Source organism: Pongo pygmaeus, chromosome Y (assembly GCF_028885625.2).
Source record: "Pongo pygmaeus isolate AG05252 chromosome Y, NHGRI_mPonPyg2-v2.0_pri, whole genome shotgun sequence".
Lineage (NCBI taxonomy): Eukaryota > Metazoa > Chordata > Mammalia > Primates > Hominidae > Pongo > Pongo pygmaeus.
In genome coordinates, this window is record NC_072397.2 from 41,135,404 (window position 1) to 41,154,820 (window position 19,417).

A 19,417-nucleotide genomic window follows, 5' to 3' on the forward strand; every position below is an offset into this window, starting at 1 on the left:
AAATCATCCAGAAGCACAGTGATATTGTGTAAGCATCTGGAGAAAATTCAATTAAAAGTTTAACAGTAAGCAGCTGAGGAATTACTATCACTCATGGAGAAGGGTTGGATATTTTCAATAAATGAGTATGCAATATCCATATATACTTTCACAGAACAAAGAGTAAAGAGGGTGAGTGTTACTTTATAAAGATACTCATAAAATATTATAAACAACAAAATCTTGGAAGTAGTTTCTAATAAAATTGATTTTTCTAATGTGACTATGCATTAGTAATTTTTATTTTCTTAAATATAATTCTACAAATTTTTAAACAAATCAAAAATTGATCTGACTCCAAAAACTAAGCAGAAAAAATAACCATAATACACTTTTCACCTAGTACATTTTTGTAACCTATACCTTTAATTTAGTAAGTGTTTGTAATATAGCATATACATTATCAGTGAACATTTTCTTTTCACCCGTTTCCCTCTGCAGTGCAGAAACATTTTAGTTTGATGTAATGTGATCCAATTGTTTTCTGTTGTGTTTTTATAGTCTGTGCTTTTGGGGTCATAGAATTGAGTTTTCAGAAACACAATTAAATTAAAAATAAGAATTACCACATAATCCAGCTACTTTACTTCCAAATATGTACACAAAGGATATAAAATTAGCATGCCAATGATATATCTGCACTTCTATATTCATCTCAGCATTATTCATTACAGCCAAGATATGGTAACAACCCAAGTGCTCATCAACACATCAACAGATAAAGGGTGGCACATATACAGAAGGAGATATACTATAGAGCCTTAAAAAAAGGAGGATGATCTTTTATTTATTTGTGACCAAATGAATGGAATTGGAAGATATTATGCTCAGTGTAATAAGAGAGGCACAGAAAAACAAGTATAGAATGATCACAATTATATGTAAAATCTAAAAAAGTTGAACTCATTCAAACTGTGAATATGTCAGATGTGGTGGTTCATGCCTGTCACTACAGCACTATGGAAGGATGAGGTGGTTGGATCACTTCAGGTCAGAAGTTTGAGGCCATAGTTGTGTCACTGTACTCCAGTCTAGGCAATGCAGCAAGGCCCTGACTCTCTACAAACACAAAAAATTAGTCAGAGATTGGAGTGTGGGGTGGTGATGGGAATGGATTGAGAAAGAAGAGGTGTTCATCAAAGGGTAACAAATTTCAGTGAGACAGGAAGAATTTCTGGTTATCCTTTGCATCGAATGGTGATCACAGTTAATAAATATCAACTTCAAAATTGTTTAATAAATAAAAGGACAGGCATGATGGCTCATGTCTGAAATCCCAGCACTTTGGGTGGCCATGGAGGGAGGATCAGTAGAGGTCAGGAGTTCAAGACCAGCCTGGACAACACGATGAAACATTGTCTCTACTGAAAATAAAAGAATTAGCCAGCTTTGGTGGCATGCTTATCTCACCCCAGCTACTCGAGTGGCTGAAGCAAGACAATAACTTGAACTTGGGAAGTGGCAGTTGAAATGAGCTGAGTTTGCACCAGTGCACTCAAGTCTGGGCAACAGAAGCAAAACTCTAAAAAAAGTAAAAGGAACTCGGCAAATCTCACCCCGCCTGTTTACCAAAAACATCACCTCTAGCATTACTAGTATTAGAGGCACCGCCTGCCCGGTGACACATGTTTAACGGCCGCGGTACACTGACCATGCAAAGGTAGCATAATCACTTGTTCCTTAAATGGGGACTTGTATGAATGGCTTCATTATCTCAAAAATACAGATTGTTTAAAACGTAGAGTTTATATATTCTTACCACAAAGAAAGAAATGGTATGTATGTGAGGTAATGGATATGGTAACTAGCACAATATGAATATTTTGCAATATACACACGCATTATAAAAGCACTTTGTCTCCCATAAATATTTATATTTGTTTATTTAAAATACAAATTTTAATAGAATGAATTACAGTTAAAATAAACTTGGCTTAATATACATAGACAGTAATATATGCTAAAGTTTTCTTCTATTTTGAATATTTGGCTTCTATTATTTCTTGAGGAAACAATCACCATGGGAAGGGATGAAGAACACTAAAGCTTAACGTTGTATGATTTACATTATTTTGTTGTGGTTGGTCTTTCTCCTTTTTTTCTTTCTACCAAAGCAATGGTGACAACTTTCTTATTCACACTTTCTTCTGAGTTTCTTTATCCTGAGAAATCACCAGCAAAAATAAAACTTGTGTAGATTTGTGTATATATTTTACTGCTGCTTGTTATGACTCTGTTTGCCTTTGCTTTGGATTTCCCAGCTTCTTAAAACACTGATTTGCTTGTTATTTTTTGTCTCTTTGTACCATTACTTCTTCACTCTACCTGCAGGATCATTTCTTTTTATTTTAGTTTAGTTTAATTTTTTTGAGAGAGAGTCTCTGGCACAATCTTGGCTCAGTGCAACCTTAGCCTCTCGGATTCAGGTGATTCTCCTGCCTCAGTCTCCTGAGTATCTGATATTATAGGCATGCACTACCACGCTTGGCTAGTTTTAGAATTTTTAATTGTGATGGGGTTTCACAGTGTTTCCAAGGCTGGTATTGAACTGACCTCAAATGATCTGCCCCCACAGCCTCCCAAAGTGCTGCAATTACAGGTGTGAGATGCCACACCCGGTTTGATCATTTTCTTTACTAGATCTACATGCTGCTTCTCTTAGTCCTACATATGCCACTATCAACTCATTTATTTATTTTCTGTGATAGGAAGACTCATGGAAAGAGTTGGTCCTGAAAAGGATTAATTTTATTTTTCTTAACTCTCCTTTCTTAAGGCATTTACCCTGTTTTTAGAATCATATTTTATACTTGTCACTAAATCCCATATATCACTTGTCTCTTGCATATTACACAGTCATTTGTATCTGTAAAACTGATTCACACCAGTATTCTTGAAATACTATTTTGCTTTGGATTACATGACTCAACTTTCATCTGATTTCTCTATTTAATTGTCAGTGTGTTTTGCTTCATTTTATCTAATAGACGTCTATTCCTTAGATCATTAATGGAACTACATAGAATACCTGTTTCTCCTTGCCTTTCTCCTTCCCCTTTTCCCTTCCCTTTTTCTTTTCTTTCCTTTTCTTTTATTAAGAAAGTGTTCTGTTACCCAATCTGGAGTGCAATAGTGAGAACTTGACTGACTACAGCCTCAAATTGCTGGGCTTAAGCAATTTTCCTCCATTGATCTCCTCAGTAGCTGAGACTACAGATGCACACCACCACCCCTGGCATTTTATTGATGTTGTTTTGAGACAAAAGCCTCTTAAGTTTTAAAGCTGTAGTTCTAAGGAATTCAATCAGTGATATGATCTCTGAATTTCTATACATTGTGCTTTTCTTTTTTTTTCTTATGAGTGCCCCAAAATTAAAACAGCTAAATTTAAAACTTCCCCTGAACTTCTTTACACTTTCTACATGCCTCTCTCCCATCATTTTTTGTCCAAAAGTACATCACCTATATAACATAAAAACTGGGGATATTCCAAATACAATTATTTTCCCTCATCTCTTTCATATTTTATCTTTAACAACTTATTTCTTATCTACCACCTACAAATTTTTTTTCTGGTTGCTGTTTATGCATTAAAGTTGAGGTCATCATTTATTGTTCCCCAAATGATAGTATGAACATCTTAATTTACATCCTTCTTCTGTGTTACCCTGTTCAATTTATTTTTCATTGAGGGTCTAGAATTATTCTACTTTTCAACGAATAAAACACATCTCTTTTCTTTTCCTTTCTGTTCTTGTTCCTTTCTGCTTTACTATTAACTGTTACTTTATGAAGTGAGGAGCCATTTCAGTGTTATTTACTATTATATCCACCATTTTAGGAGCGATTTCAGTGTTATTTGCTATTATATCAACCATTTTAAGCTAGAATTCTGAGCTATAATAATGTCTCTCTAAGTGTTTAATATTATAATAAATAATACAACTTTGTAATTTCAATATTAAATTTTTGAATACTGTCTATATAGTATTTATGAAACAATATTTTAGTTGACTTGCAGATAAGCTTATGCTATTTTTTCACTCACTCCTTCCATTTCTATCCTTCCTAGCTATAAGACATTTAGAGGTGTGAACTTGACATATTCTTCTCTATACTTGAGAGCCTGTTGAAGTGATGTGAATAAAGAAATGTAAGCTGACCATTTAATTCATGTTAATAAATATAAATGTTTAAAATTTAAAATTTATTTAAATGTTTTTATTACTGAAATGTATTATTACAGTTATTATATATTTTTTTAATTATTCAAAACTCACTATGGGAAACAAACATGGAAAAATCTCAAGTAATTCATTATTTATTGTTCCTTTTATCATAGAGGTCACAAGCCTTCTCCTTACTTGTTAGGGCCATATTTCCACAACAGTCATAACATTTCACTTTTCATTTCCCAGGGAAATCTCAGGAGTGTCTTTTGAACTCTATATTGATATGCCTACAACTGCCCAGTGTAATTCTGTCTTCTTAGGAAGGTATGACTCTGCAAGATGAATATGATAATGTCTTAAAATATCACACTTACATTTAATTGTACAAAACACCACTAATGTAATAATAATATATGAGCTGCACATTATGTAATCTATATAGAGAGTTAATTTTTACACTCAAATACTTTAGTTAGAGACTGTGAGATTAAACTGGCCCAAGATGGAATTTAATTATTTGTAACAACTACCATGCTGTGGTGAAATGAAGTAACTGAACTCTTAATAATTTGGAAAACAATAAAGTCATATCACTTAAAATTTGCTAACAGAAACATATATTTCTTAACTATTTCTTATTACATGAAAGACAGAATGGCTTTCATGATAATGATGGAAGCAGTGTCAAATAAAATCTTACAAGACAGTCTGGACATGATGGCTCCATGACTGGAATCTCAGCACTATGGGAGGCTGAGGCAGGTGAATTACTTGAAGTCAAGTGTTTGAGATGAACGTGGCCAACATGGTGAAACCACCTCTCTACTAAAAATAAGAACATTATCTAGGCATGGGGGTGCATGCCTGTAATCCCAGCTACTCAGGAAGCTGAGAGAAGAGAATCCCTTGAACCTGGAAGGCAGAAGCTGCAGGGAGCTGAGATCGCACCACTGCCCTCTGGCCTGGGTGAGAGAGTGACTCCATCTCAAAAAAAGACCTCTCTGAACATTAAAAAGCAAGGTAGATTTAATGAAATTTCTATTTTATGTTGTCATTAAAGTTAACTGGGTTTAAAGTGAAGAAATATAAGGAAGAGAAAACAAACTCAGACTTGATTTTTGGAGCTCTGGAATCTAATAACATAACTCAGGGGTGCGTTTAATGAAGAAAGACTGGACCTCTAAGTTTGGGCAAGACAGTATGTGGCATTGTAACTGACCATCATCACCCACTCTATGGCTTCATGGCAACTGTGAGGAATATTAAATTCTAGATGCAGATTTTGATGCATGTGTGGAAATACGGAGCTTTTCTCAAATAATTGTGGTTGTGTGATTTAAAATGTCTGAGGCTCCCTTAGAGATTATTAGCTCGGAGGCTTTTCTTTAGCCCACCTCAGAGCTTTCTTGGGGACAGAAGTTGACTCCCAGGAGGCATTTGTGGAAAGGAAATATACTAGTCGGAGCCACCAGTAGCAAGGAATAAGAGTCAGATCAAGCAGTACACAAACAAAATGCCTGGAAAGAAGATGCTGGTGGAGAAAATTGATGTGGAAAATCAGCTTGGAAAACTCTCACAGTTTGTTGCTGTTTATTTTGGATTGGGTTTTAAATAGTCACAGAACTTGCCCTGTGGCCCACATTGGAGTCCTTTGGCATGATCATGGCCTACTGCAGCGGCAACCTCCTTGAGTTCAAATGATCTTGCCACCTCAGCCTCCTGAGCATCTCACCTCTCTGGAATCCACCAATCCTCCCCCCTCAGCATTTCACAGTACAGGCATGGGCCTCCAAAACTAGCTTATTTTTGTAATTTTTTATACAGAAGAGATCTTGTCATGTTGTCAAGGCTGGTCTCATACTTCTGGCCTCAAGTGATTTGTTCTCCTAAGCCTTCCAAATTGGTGGGATTACAAATATAAACCACCATACCCAGACTCCTACTGGTATATTTAGAAGGATATAAAAATGTCCATTTTGGATGCATGCAGGGAGAAGACCCCAAAACTTTTCACTTTTCGCTGACTTTGGACTAAACACTAGAGTTCCTGAAGGAGTCCATATGCAAATTCTGGACAGTTTTTCCTTTCTTTCTTTTCCTCTTCTTCTTTTCCCTCCTTGGATTTTTTTTTTTTAAGTGTGTCAAGGATAGCAGATGATGAAAAGGATGACAGAACACAGATTAAATGTTCATACATGACAAACAATACAGACTGCAAAACTAGCTTTAAAGAGTTGTAAAACAAGTACACAACCCACAAACTAAGCAATTGTGGAGGTCAAGAATTTGTTATCTGAATAGGATGAATAATATTCAAAGTGTTCAACATTCAACAATAAAATAAAAGACATTCAAAGATAAACGCAAAAACAGCACATTCGAAGAAAACATAATTAAAAGAAACTATTTCAGAAAGCCCAGGCATGGTACTAACTAGGGAAATCTTTCAATTCTCTTCAATTTAATGTTCTCAAAGACCTAAAGGAACCCAGTAGAACAGTGATTTAAAATTGAAAATACCAATAAAGACATTTACATTATTTAAAAAAATGAAATCAATAATCTGTAACTAGAAAGATTGACTAGCTTGTGAGGGCATGCAAAAAGTGTAATGAGGCAACTTGAAGATTGATTGTTTGATATTATTCAGTGTATGAAACAAAAAGAGAAACAAGAATAATGAAAAAAACTTAGGTTGCCATGGAATTCCATCAAGAATATCAACATATTCATAATGGGAGTTCCACTGAAAAAAGAGAAATATGGGGGGAAAAAATATTTGAATGAACCATAGCTGAAACTTCACAAATGTGTTGATAGATGGAAATCTACTGATCCAAGTATCTCCATAGAAAAAAAAAATACTCCAGGAAGAATAAACTCAAAGATATCCACAATGAAACACATGAACTGAAATTGACAGAAGACAAATAAATAGAGAACTTTAAAAGAAGCAAGACAGAAGTAACTGATCACATGCAAGTTATCATTCATGACATTAGCAGCCAATTTCTCATTATAAATTATGGAGGAAATAGGTCATGGTGATGAGATCTTCAAAGTGCTGAAATAAAAAAATTAAGTCAATCATAAACTCAATATCTGTCCAAACCAAAATTTAAATTTTTGAGCAAGTAAGGCATTTCTAAGCAAACAGAATTAAAGAGAGTACATTCCTACTAGATCAGCCTCACAAAACATGATAAAAACATATAAGGCATGAAAGTAAAGTAGTATCTCATGTGAAAATAAAGAAATAAAGAACATCAATAAAGTAATTACACCAGGAAATAGAAAAGCCAATATTATTGTATACGGGGTTCCTGTGACTTTATTTTTCTACTGTATTTAAATGACAAGAGGAAAGTCACAGTATCTTACAACTGTAATCCCAACCAAGGATGGGGATTTCTTGAGCCCAGGAGTTTGAGACCAGTCAGGGCAACAAAGTGTGACCCTGTCTCTACAGAAAATCAACAAAAATAGCCAGCTGTGGTGGCATACACTTCTGTCCTAGGTACATGAGGAGTCGAAGTGGAAGGATCCCTTGAGCCCAGGAGCTGGAGGCTGTAGTGAACCATGTTTATCCTATGTGACTGAAACCCTGTCTCAATGAAGTAAAATAAAATTCAATAATAACATAAAGAAATGACAGAGAATAAAACAATAATTACATATCTGGGTTGTTGGTAGAAAAATATGTAATATTTTTGTATAAAAATTTTTGTTTGTTATACAAAATTTGTATAACAAAAATCATACAAAATTTGTATATGAAATTTTGTATAACAAACAATTTTTGACAAAAAAAGAAAGGTAGGGAGAGCAATATGAGAAAATGATTTTTGTGTAATGTCAATAGTCAGTTATTGTAATTCACACTATATTATTATAAATTTAAGATATTAATTATAATACCATTAATAGACCATAAGAAAATAACTGTTCAAATATACTGAAGAGAAATGAAGGAGTCAAAATGGTACCCTAGAAAAACAAATGCAAATATAAGCAGTTTTGGAGGAATGAAATACAACAACACCAATAACAAAACTTGTAGAAAAAAAGGACAAAAATAGGAAAATAAATTCTTGTCAGAAATTAATTTCCATCCAAATAAACTCCAGTTAAACATCAAAGACTGGCAGAATAACTTTTTAAATATCCTAAAATTGAGGGAAAATATAAAGCAAACTGTAACCAAAATAGAGGTAGAATTACTAGACAAATATCAAAATTGTTTAATTGATCAAGAAGGTATAACACTTACATGTATACCTATTAACAGATCCTCAGGATATATGAAACAATAATAAATTGATTTCAGGAGCTATACAGTCCTGCAATAATAGTAATAGTGGGAGATTTCAACACCTCACTTTCAACAATGTATGAAATGACCAAATCCAAATTCAATAAGAAAACAAAGGTCTTGAAAAGCAGCATAAACCAAATAAGTCTATGTGACACATACAAAACACTCCACTCCACAAGCTGACTACACATTCTTCTAAAGTGCATGTTTGTTATTCTCTGTGCTATCCTCAGAATAGACTTTATGGTAGGCCACAAAGGAAGTCTATTATATTTAATATTACTGAAATCACATATAATGTTTTCTCCAACCACAATGTAATAAAACTAAAGACCCATTTTCTTTTTTTTCTTTTATTTCTTTTTTTCTTTCTTTCTTTAAAATAAATAAATAAATAAATAAATAAGTTGCAGTCTCACTCTGTCACCCAGGCTGGAATTCAGTGGTGTGATCTTGACTCATCACAACCTTTCATGTTCAAGCAATTCTCCTGCCTCACACTCCTGAGTAGCTGGGACTATAGGCACACACCACCATGCTAGGCTAATTTTTGTAGTTTTAGTGGAGACGGAGTTTCACTGTATTGATGAGGCTAGCCTCAAACTCCTGACCTCAGGGGATCCACCCACTTCAGCCTTTCAAAGTGCTCGGATTATATGCATGACCACCATGCCTGACTGAGACTCATTTTCTAAAACCTGAAAAATATATATTATTTGGAAATTGATAAATACGCTCTTCAACAATCTATGGTTAACTGAAGAATCTGCAAGGAATTGAATAATTTTCACAAACAAAAGAAAAATTAAAACATACTAAAGCTTCTGAAATGCAGCTAAATCAAAGTTGAGAAATATATATGTGTAAACATATAGATATATAAGAAGAAATGTAAAATTTATAACATAAATGTACACACAAGGAAGCAGAAAAAATGTAAACTAGAGGACAGTACTTTTGTAAAAAATATGGCATAGTAAAGGAAGCTGCCATCAATTGCCCCCAACCCTAACCCCCCAAGAACACCCACAGAAAAACCAAAACCAAGTATACAGTGCCGAGATTATCACCATCAATAACGCAGAGCTCAAAACTGAGAATGAGGCTGTTTCTAGGGTGACAGAGAAGTGAAGAAACCAGGCAGAGGGCAAAAATTTGGCCTTTTATATTCATGACACTAGTCCTCTAGTCTGCTGACAAACAAGTGTTAAAAAATAGAAAAAGAAAAACTCCTCTGACTCTTGGTTACTACATTGAATAAAATAAAGTTGAAGTGGATGGACAGCTTCCCCATCACTTTGGATTTCCTAGCAGCAAAACTATTCGTGCCTTAGCCCAAGGAAGCCTTGTGAGCACCTGAAAAGTGAAAAATAACCTGGGGACAACAAGGGATGAAGTAGCAAGACAGGACTACCATCTCCAGCCTGGATAGCTCAGTCACAGGAGATGTCAAACCTGAATGCCTCTACAGCATTACCATAAGGTATGAGGTATATCATATAATTTCCTTGATGACAAACCTGTAGAGAGCCTTCTCACAGGCTTAGGATATCCCCTTCAAAATCTCTCAGACAGGAGACTGTCAGTGTTTCAAAGTTTGTTAGAGCTGAGATAAACCTGGGCTTAAGGCACCATCTACTGCCAAACAGAGGAACTGACCTAGCCAAAATCAAGCAAACCATGTCCCACCATACTTTTGTCTTAAAGAAAACCCAAAGCAATTATATACAACAAAATGCAAAATAAGACAGAGAAAACAATAAACTAAATAACTAGTCCTTCAATAAAAAGATATATATGTATAACCACAAGAAATAATACCAAACAGGTAATTATAACATCCCTAAATGGACAAAGCATAAACCATTGACCAATGCTAATTAATAAGAATGGCTATCAGTGGTTATCGGATCAAGAATTCAAAATATCAGTTTCCAGGAAACTCAGATCTCTAAAACAACACAGAAAAGGAACTGATACAATTCTGAGAGAAACTTTTAAAAATGGACTGGAAAGTATTTAAAAATAAAAAGAGTCCCAGAACTGAGAAATATACTGGTTGAAGTAGAAAATTCAGAAGGCTTTCAACAGCAGAAGAGAACAAACAGAATGAAGAATCAGTGAGCTCTAAAATGAGTTAGGACCAGGTGTGCAGGCTCAGGCCTGTAATCACAGCATTTTGGGAGGCTGAGACTGGTTGATCAGTTGAGGTTGGCAGTTCAAGACCAGTCAGGACACCATGGTGAAACCCTATCACTACTAAGAATACAAAAAATTCTCTGGGCATAGTGGTGCACACCTGTAATCCCAGCTATTCAGGAGGTTAAGAGAGGAGAATCACTCGAACCTGGGAGGCAGACATTGCAGTGAGTCAGTGTTGTGCCATTGAACTCCAGCCTGGGCAACACAGAGAGACTTTGTCCAAAAAAAAAAAAAAGTAAAATAAAAAAGAAAAGAAATAAAAATTAACATAGGTTATTAAGAAATGAACAAAGAACAAAACAGAAAAACAATAAAAAAGAATGAACGACATTTACCAGATATACAAAATTCTCTTGAATAAGCAAATCTAATATTTAGCAATATTCATGAAAGAGTTCAGCAAATGGAAGGTATATACAGCATATTCAAATGAATAATAACAACTTTCAAAAATTTGAGAGATATAAATATATAGGTTCAGAAAGATCAGAGACTACAAAAAAGATTAATACGCCATAAAACTACCCCACAACAAACAAGAATAAAGCACTCACTCTCAGTCACCACTGCAAGCTCACTCACCTTGTTCTTCTACCACTCTACTATCCCACTCCTCTGCCCATCGCAATAGAAAAAGATACAGCCATACTGGTCATTGACAATGGCTCTGGTGTGTGCAAAGCTGGCTTTGCTGGGGATGACGCTCTCCGAGCCATGTTTCCCTCCATTGTGGGGCACCCCCGACACCAGGGAGTGATGGTGGACATGGGCCAGAAGGACATCTATGTGGGCAATGAAGCCCACAGCAAGCACAGCATCCTGACCCTAGAGTACCCCATCGAAAATGGCATCATCACCAACTGGGACAACATGGAGAAGATCTGGCACCATTTCTACAATGAGCTGCATGGGGCCCCAGAGGAGCAGCCAGTGCTGCTGACCAAGGAACCCCTGAACCCCAAGGCCAACAGAGAGAACATGACTCAGATTATGTTTGAGACCTTCAACACCCCAGCCATGTACGTGGCCATCAGGGATGTGCTGTCCCTCTATGCCTTTGGGCACAGCACTGGCATTGCCATGGACACCGGAGACAGGGTCACCCACACGGTGACCATCTAGGAGGGCTACTCCCTTCCCCATGCCATCCTACTTCTGGAGATGGCTGGTTGGGACTTGACTGAGTAACTCATGAAGATCCTCAATGAGCGAGGCTACAGCTTCACCATCGCAGCCGAGCGGGAAATCATGTGCGACATCAAGGAGAAGCTGTGCTAGGTCTACCTGGACTTCAAGCAGGAGATGGCCACTGCCACATCCTCCACTTCTCTGGAGAAGAGTTACAAACTGCTCGCTGGCCAGATCATCACCATTGGCAATGAGCGGTTCTGGTGTCCAGAAGTGCTGTTACAACCTTCCTTCCTGGGTATGGAATCTTGCGGCAACCACTAGACCACCTTCAACTCCATCATGAAGTGTGACGTGGACATCTGCAAAGACCTGTACACCAACACGGTACTATCCGGCGGCACCAACATGTACCCAGGCATTGCTGACAAGGTGCAGATGGCGATCACTGCCCTGGCTCCTAGCATCATGAAGATTAAGATCATTTCACCCCCAGAGAGCAAGTACTCAGTGTGGATTGGTGGCTCCATCCTGGCCTCACTGTCCACCTTCCAGCAGATGAGTATTAGCAAGCAGGAGTATGACGATTCAGGCCCCTCCATCGTCCACCACAAATGCTTCTAAATGAACTGAGCAGATGTGTAGAATTTGCTGCATGGGTTAATACAGAAGTATAAATTTGCCCTTGGCAAATGCATACACCTCATGCTAGCCTCATGAAACTGGAATAAGCATTTGAAAAGAAATTGTCCTTGAAGCTTTTATCTGGTATCAGCACTGGATTGTAGAACTTGTTGCCGGTTTTGACCTTGTATTCAAGTCAACTGTTCCCCTTGGTATTTGTTTAATACTGTGTACATATCTTTGAGTTCAAACTTTAGTGCATGTGGCTTGGTCACTTCATGACTGCTGAGGTAAGAACGTGCTTGTGGAAGACAAGTCTGTGGCTTGGTGAGTCTGCATGGCCAGTAGTCTCTGATCTGTGCAGGGTATTAATGTGTCAGGACTGAGTGTTCTGGGATTTCTCTAGAGGCTGGCAAGGGCTCCTGAAACAGTTTCTTCCATCCTGCCTGTCTGTCAGGGTTGGAAAGTCCAAGCCATAGGACACAGTTTCCTTTCTTAGCTGATGTTTTCTGCCAGAACACCGTGGGCTGTCACTTGCCTTGAGTTGGAAGCAGTTTGCATTTACACCTGTAAATGTATTCATCCTTTTAATTTATGTAAGGGTTTTTGTATGAAATTCTCAATTCTTTAAAGAGATGACAACAAATTTTTGTTTTCAACGGTTATGTGAGAACATTAGGCCTCAGCAACACATCATTGTGTAAGGAAAAATAAAAGTGTTGCCAAAAAAAAAGAATCAAGCTCTCAAAGTCTGAGAAATAAAGAAAATTCTAAAAGCACTAAGGGAAAATAAACAAAAAAATAGAGGAACTTGAAATCATTCGGCAAAAGACTTGTCAACAATAGGCTTTTAAGGAATACACAGTATTAAAAGATATAAATTGTGATGTCAAAAATGTAATTGGAAGAGAGGGTAAATGTCTAGAGTTTTTATGTGACAAATGTTTTCAGCTTAAGCTAGTTGATTATTAACTAAGATGTTTTCTCTGAGCCTTTGATGACCATCAAAAGCTATAGCAGCAACACTAACAATAAAAACAAAGCAGTCAAAGCTTATCACTACTGAAAATAATTAAATGCTAAATATTTAAAAGCAGACATGGGAGGAAGAAAGGAAAAAATGATGTATGACTCAATCAGAAACAACTAACAAGATAATAGTAGTAAGAACTTACCTATCAATGATTATCTTGAATGTAAATGAATTGAAACCAGGTATCTGAGGCTCAGGACAGGCCCAAGCAGTGTTGTGGCTGCCTGTCTGCATTTCAAGGTCACTGTATGGTAGGGTCAGTTCTTTGGCTAGAGAAAAGGCTTTTGTGTCACCAGAGGAGGGCTTATTGAGTTGATTTGAGAGACAATACAAGCACCAAGATTTGGAATGTCACAGGTTTGTGTTTGGGAAACCAGCCCAACACCCAGTGGGTACCCTGAGTCTGGAGGAGAAAAAGGAATTAGAAAGAGACACAATAAACATTTAAAATGTGCGTCCAGGAGACCAGCACATTGAAAGCTTGCTCAAGGCCCATTGCTCCTGGATTTCACCCAATTTATTGGTTTACAAGTTTTTGTTCTCAGGGCAGCTGGGAGGGGGAGGAAGGGATGAGGAAAAGGATTAATCAGTGAAGGAGAAATCCTGAGCCATTCAATAAGATGTTTGGCACTGGCAGTTTCTGTGCATTTCCTTAAGCAAAAGTGTGTGTCAAACTTACTTAAGATCTGTAACTTATCAGGACTGAAATGGGTGGGAGCTGGTTTCAGAAGGAGCCAAGATGTTTGGATATACTCCACTGCTTCAAGGGAGTGTTATCTCCCTGAGCAACATGTGGAATGCTGTTGAGCATTTATGCACTCGGGGCATAAATACGTGAGGGCAATAAGGAGACTTTTCTCCTCAGAGGCTGCCCATGGCTCCCCATGGGTTTCTTACACAGGGTAGACCAACTCAACTGGCACCCCAGAAACTCTCTTTTCCACAGTTAGTAATTATCAGTTTTTGTTTTGGACCAAAGACAGGACAAGAGATAAACAAATAATATTGGTTTCGCCCTGTGGTGACAGCATTTTCCAGCCAGCAGGCCTGCTTTACCTTCTGGAAAGAAGGCTGGGCCTCAGAGTCCCACAAAACTTCTTCTTCCATCTGATCTCTTTTAGAGGGCCATGAATAAAATGGGCCTCCACAGTCCCAAGAAAGCACTCAATGACTTGGGCTTGGACTTTTCTGGAGACAAGACAATTTGAATGCCACGGACTGCCAGGTACTCTCATCCCATGGGCCATGAGACCATTTCTCCTGTTCAGTTCCCCTCTACTCTTTATTGGGGACTAGGGCATGGAATGGCTGTAGGGATGACTAGCCCTGTCTCTGGGACAAGGACAGACCCCAGCGAAGGGGAAGCCACCAGCCAGGAGCCAAGGTCTGGGGCCAGGTTTGAGGAGAAGTTTCCTCTGACCCTATGCTTACTCCTGCAGCCTGACTCATCACCTGAATTTATGTCTATTTTGGAGAATGGAGAAAACATACTTAGGAAAAGACACTTGCAGGCTTGTCACCTAAAGACAAACCCAGCGTACTTCTGGTGTGTTTATTTTTAGCATTTTGTTTGTTTCTCTTTTATCATGTTTCTGCTACATATCAGTGCTTCTTTGAGCACACTCCCTGCACTCTGTGATCTTCCTTTGATGAGGAGGATCCTTTAAGATAAGAAAAGTGCAGGCTGGCCAGCTGTCGATCTGGTCTACATTTGAGGCTGGCCTATGTCTTGTCTGGCCTTCACACCATCTGCACTTTTTCTCCTCCTTTCCACATACCATTTGGATATTACCATATTTCTTGGCACCTCTTTTACCTGCTTATATTTAGATCCTCCACAGCCGAGGTTTGTGACCCTGGTCAGGTTCATGTGACTTCTCACTTCTAAAATAGGGATGGTGCCAGGACCTGCCATGGGGATTGTCGCAGAGATTAAGTGGGGGTGGTTATCAAAAGCCTAAGAGTACCATTGAGACACAGTGCACATTCATTAAATACGAAATCTTTATTATCAAGTGCTGCCTAATTGTTCTTTAGGATCAACCATCATTTATTTGCATAACTATCAAGCTCTTGGTAATCATTTTCCCATTTTCAACACTGGAGAACAATACTTCATTGAAGTCATTGTAAATAAAGTGTTAACGTATTAACAGTTTCAAGTAATAGGCTTTAAGTGCCTCAAGAGTGCCAGGTCAATCAGAGCCTGACCCAAGTCTTTGCAGCCACAGAGAAAATGGAAAAGGCATTGCCATTTGTGATATCATGGGACCCACAGCCACAGGTGGCCAAATTGAAACAGGAAACCATATTCCTCAGCTTGGCTTCAGTTTCTTCCCAAGCCTTACTGCTCTGACCTGAGAGAGCCTCTTCCCACCAAAATATGGTGTTCTTTGTGTCTCCCAGGCCACTGCAACATAGTGAGATATACCAGTAGGGGTCCAAACATGAGGTTGCCACTCTCCCTCTCATCTTTCCTGCTCATTTCCTCTGCCCTCTGGCAGCTTACAGTAACATGCTGGACCACTCTATGGCTGTACCTGAGTGGTGGCTGATGCCACTAGCACTGGCATCCTCTAAGGAAATTTCCTTCCAGACTGCGAAGTTGGTCTACACTTAGGAGCTGGACTTCATGATGCACACTGCAGACACCTCTGTGGTTGTGTCTACTGATACCCTTGGTGATGCCTACATGTGGATCTGCTTTGGCCAGATCTTGAGTTTTTGAGCTGCATCTGGTGATTACTTGGGTCTTGTTTCAGGGAGTGGAAGTGTGGGTAGAGACAGGATTTTCTGCTGGAATCTGTGGTGTTTAATTAGACTTGGAACCAGTACAGCTGGAACAGAGACTCTTCCTTGAGTCTCTGACACCACATATTATTTCTCATATATTTTATTTTGAAAATAAAAATATATGCACATGACTGAAAAATACAGAGGTGAGGGAAGAGTTACACAGAAGGAGCTGCTACCATGTACACCTCACCCTAGTCCCCTGAACAACCCATTAACAACCAGGTACCACAGAGGAAGACTGAGTTTCTTAGACTCCCACCTTTTCTCCACCCTCAGCCAATGATAGGAATATCTTGATTTTAGTTTCTTTCTTACTTATCATTGAAGTTGCAAGTAACTGTAGAGTATAAATAGTTAGATATATATTTTGTTGATCAAATACAATAGAATCTTGTGACTTTCCTCTTGCAGGAAGTATATTAGCACTGTCAATTCACATATATGTCTTGGTATTCTATGGGTGTATACAAATTTTTGCTTTAGCTTTCTATTTTCATAGAGTTTCTATTGCCTTTTCTTTTCTCTTTCTATTTAAAATTAAATTGTCTCCTTTTATCACATCCTTAACATCTTCCCTCATTTCTAACCTCCCATCTGAAAAGTCACTGCTGGATGCCTTCCTTTTTCCTGTTCCCACCCAACCAACATCTCTCTAGGCCTGGGATTGAGCTGTCATTCCAAGGGCTTTCATAACTGCCTCCCTTGGTTTTTACATGTCAAATGCTATTTCACTACTGCAACTCAGGGACTCATCTGCCAGACAGCTAACCACATTTCTTATGTGTTTTTCTTTAATTGTCTGTGGTTTTGAAATATTTTTTAAGTTCTGTCTTCCAATTTTGAGAGTTACACATTTTAAGAGAATTTCAAGCTGTCTTTCCTGGTCTCTGAATTTTCCTATTATCTTCCTAAATTTTGTTACTTTCTATGGATGCAATATTTTATACTTCTTTGAGACTATAGGGAGCATTCATTCTGAACTTTCCTTGATCAGAGGTCATGGGGCCAGAAGGAAAAAGGAACTTAAAAACTCATTTCTCTTGAGGTGAGTTGTCTGTTTGATCATATTTGTCCTGTTTTTTTTTTTTTTTTTTGCATTTTTTAAAACTGTTGAACACTTATGTTTGCCTGTGCAATTAGTAATAAGGCTGAAATGGGGATGGTGACAGGCTCATTTCACATTGGGACAATAGGAACTGGGCTTCAAACCAGGGGTATACACATGGGAAGGATGATTTCCTCTGGGAATCCCTAAGCTTCCTTGTTTCCTCTGCAGAAATGTTCACCTTCGGTTGTCCTGCTGCTGCCTTGGCACGGCGATGCTCTTCCTCCACTTGCAACCTGACTGCACAACTGTGGACATTGTGCTCATGGTTTTTCACTTTTCTTTGTCTTGAAGAGAGAGAAGGCAACCCATTTCTCTACTGTGATGGAACCAGAATGTTCGTATTAGAACTTGAACATTATTCGCTCTACATCAGAGGGCAGGCAAGCTTCTGCAGGAAAGAGGAAATACCAGAAAATAGACATGAGGACAGGAGGTCACTTTGACCTATAAAGGTCCTCAGGGACAGCTTGGTACTGTGTTAGATGGTCACTCTTCTGTGCAGAAGGAAGGACTGTGTGAGGCTTTCCCTCAGGCCTGTTCTGTGTCTGAGCTCAGGACCAACTTAATTCTCATTGTACAACCTCATAGATTAGGAAAAGAAAAGAATCTTGCCTTCTCAGGCCTCCTGCCCATCCATATTCTAAGCTGCAGATAGTGATTCCTTATTTAAAAACAGCTTCGTTGAAGTGTGATTGGCATATGGTAAACTGCACATGTGCAGACAGAAGAACCGATGATTTTCTCCATGTGAGTATTTCATTCACTGTAAGGCCAGAAGTGCGATGAAGGTGATGAAAACGTACTTTCCTCCCGGTGATAACGATCTCTCCTTGGCCTATCTAGGACCACAGATCTGCTTCTTTCACTAAAATTTCGCGGGTATTTTATAGAATTGCATGTAAATACAGTATGTATTTGGGTCTTTGTGCATCGTTCTGATCTGGCTTCTTTTATTCAGCAGAACCACTTTCAGAGTCACTCTGTTCTGATTGCATCAACAGTCCATTCCTTTTCATGCTGACCCACATGCCCTGGTGTGGATGTGCCACAGCCTGTTCACCCTTATTCTGTGTGTGGGCATTTGGGGGGCCCCTGGTTTGGGAACATTGCATATAAGGATGTTGTGAATATTTATTTATGTATGTAGCCTGTAAACTTGCCTTCATTTCTCATCGTTCATTCCTAGGAGGGCAGTGGCCACATCATGTCATGGTAGATCTGCATCGACCTTGCTAAGGAACCACTGGCCCTTATGCTAAGTGTCTGGTCCATTCCCTACTTTCCGTCTTGCTCCATCTGATTTAGTCATACTAACCTCTTGTTTCTTTCACCCTCCAGGGCAATAACTTCTTAGCATACCACACTTCCTTTACAATTGGAATCACCAGCTCCTTCTCCATGTGCTGGTTTTGATTCCCTCACTAAAGTTTGCCTTCTGTGACCCATGTGTAACACATTGCCCTCAAAACATCCTATGTATGAGAGGGTTTTGGGATAAGAGACTGTTCCTGATGAGTTTCAAGTACCTGCAGTGCCTCTGAATGGAAGAAAGATGACTGGCTGTGTCTTGTCACCCATTGTCCCTGTAGCTCACCTTGGTTGATAGAAAGAAGACTGGGTGTTGCCTGGACATATGTTCAAGTGACTCACAAACTTTTTCTAAATGACAATGGGAGACCTGGCCAGGGGCTGGACCTGAAGTTCCTTGGAAGCTGTGTGATTGAAAGAGAGTCACTCAATCACCTGATCCTGACTTTTTTCTCTACATGTGGGACGAACCATATCTGGCAGAGTTACTTTGAGTTCACTTGAGCAAGTCACCTGCATGTGGTGGTGCTCAGAAAATGTTAATTTCCCTTTATTTACGTGGAACAATGCATGGATATCATATGCTGAGGTCTGAATTATAATAGAGCAAAATGCAGAAGACCTTCTAAACCCTGAGGAGACATCACTGATCACTGGGCGTCTGGATAGGAAGCATAGAAAAAGTGACCTGG

General features: G+C 38.5%; 1 pseudogene; it reads left to right on the forward strand.

Annotated features, from left to right (window-relative positions):
• The first annotated feature begins 11,427 nt into the window (after positions 1-11,427).
• On the forward strand, positions 11,428-12,638 carry LOC129025928 (actin, cytoplasmic 1-like; annotated as a pseudogene).
• Positions 12,639-19,417: the final 6,779 nt, after the last annotated feature.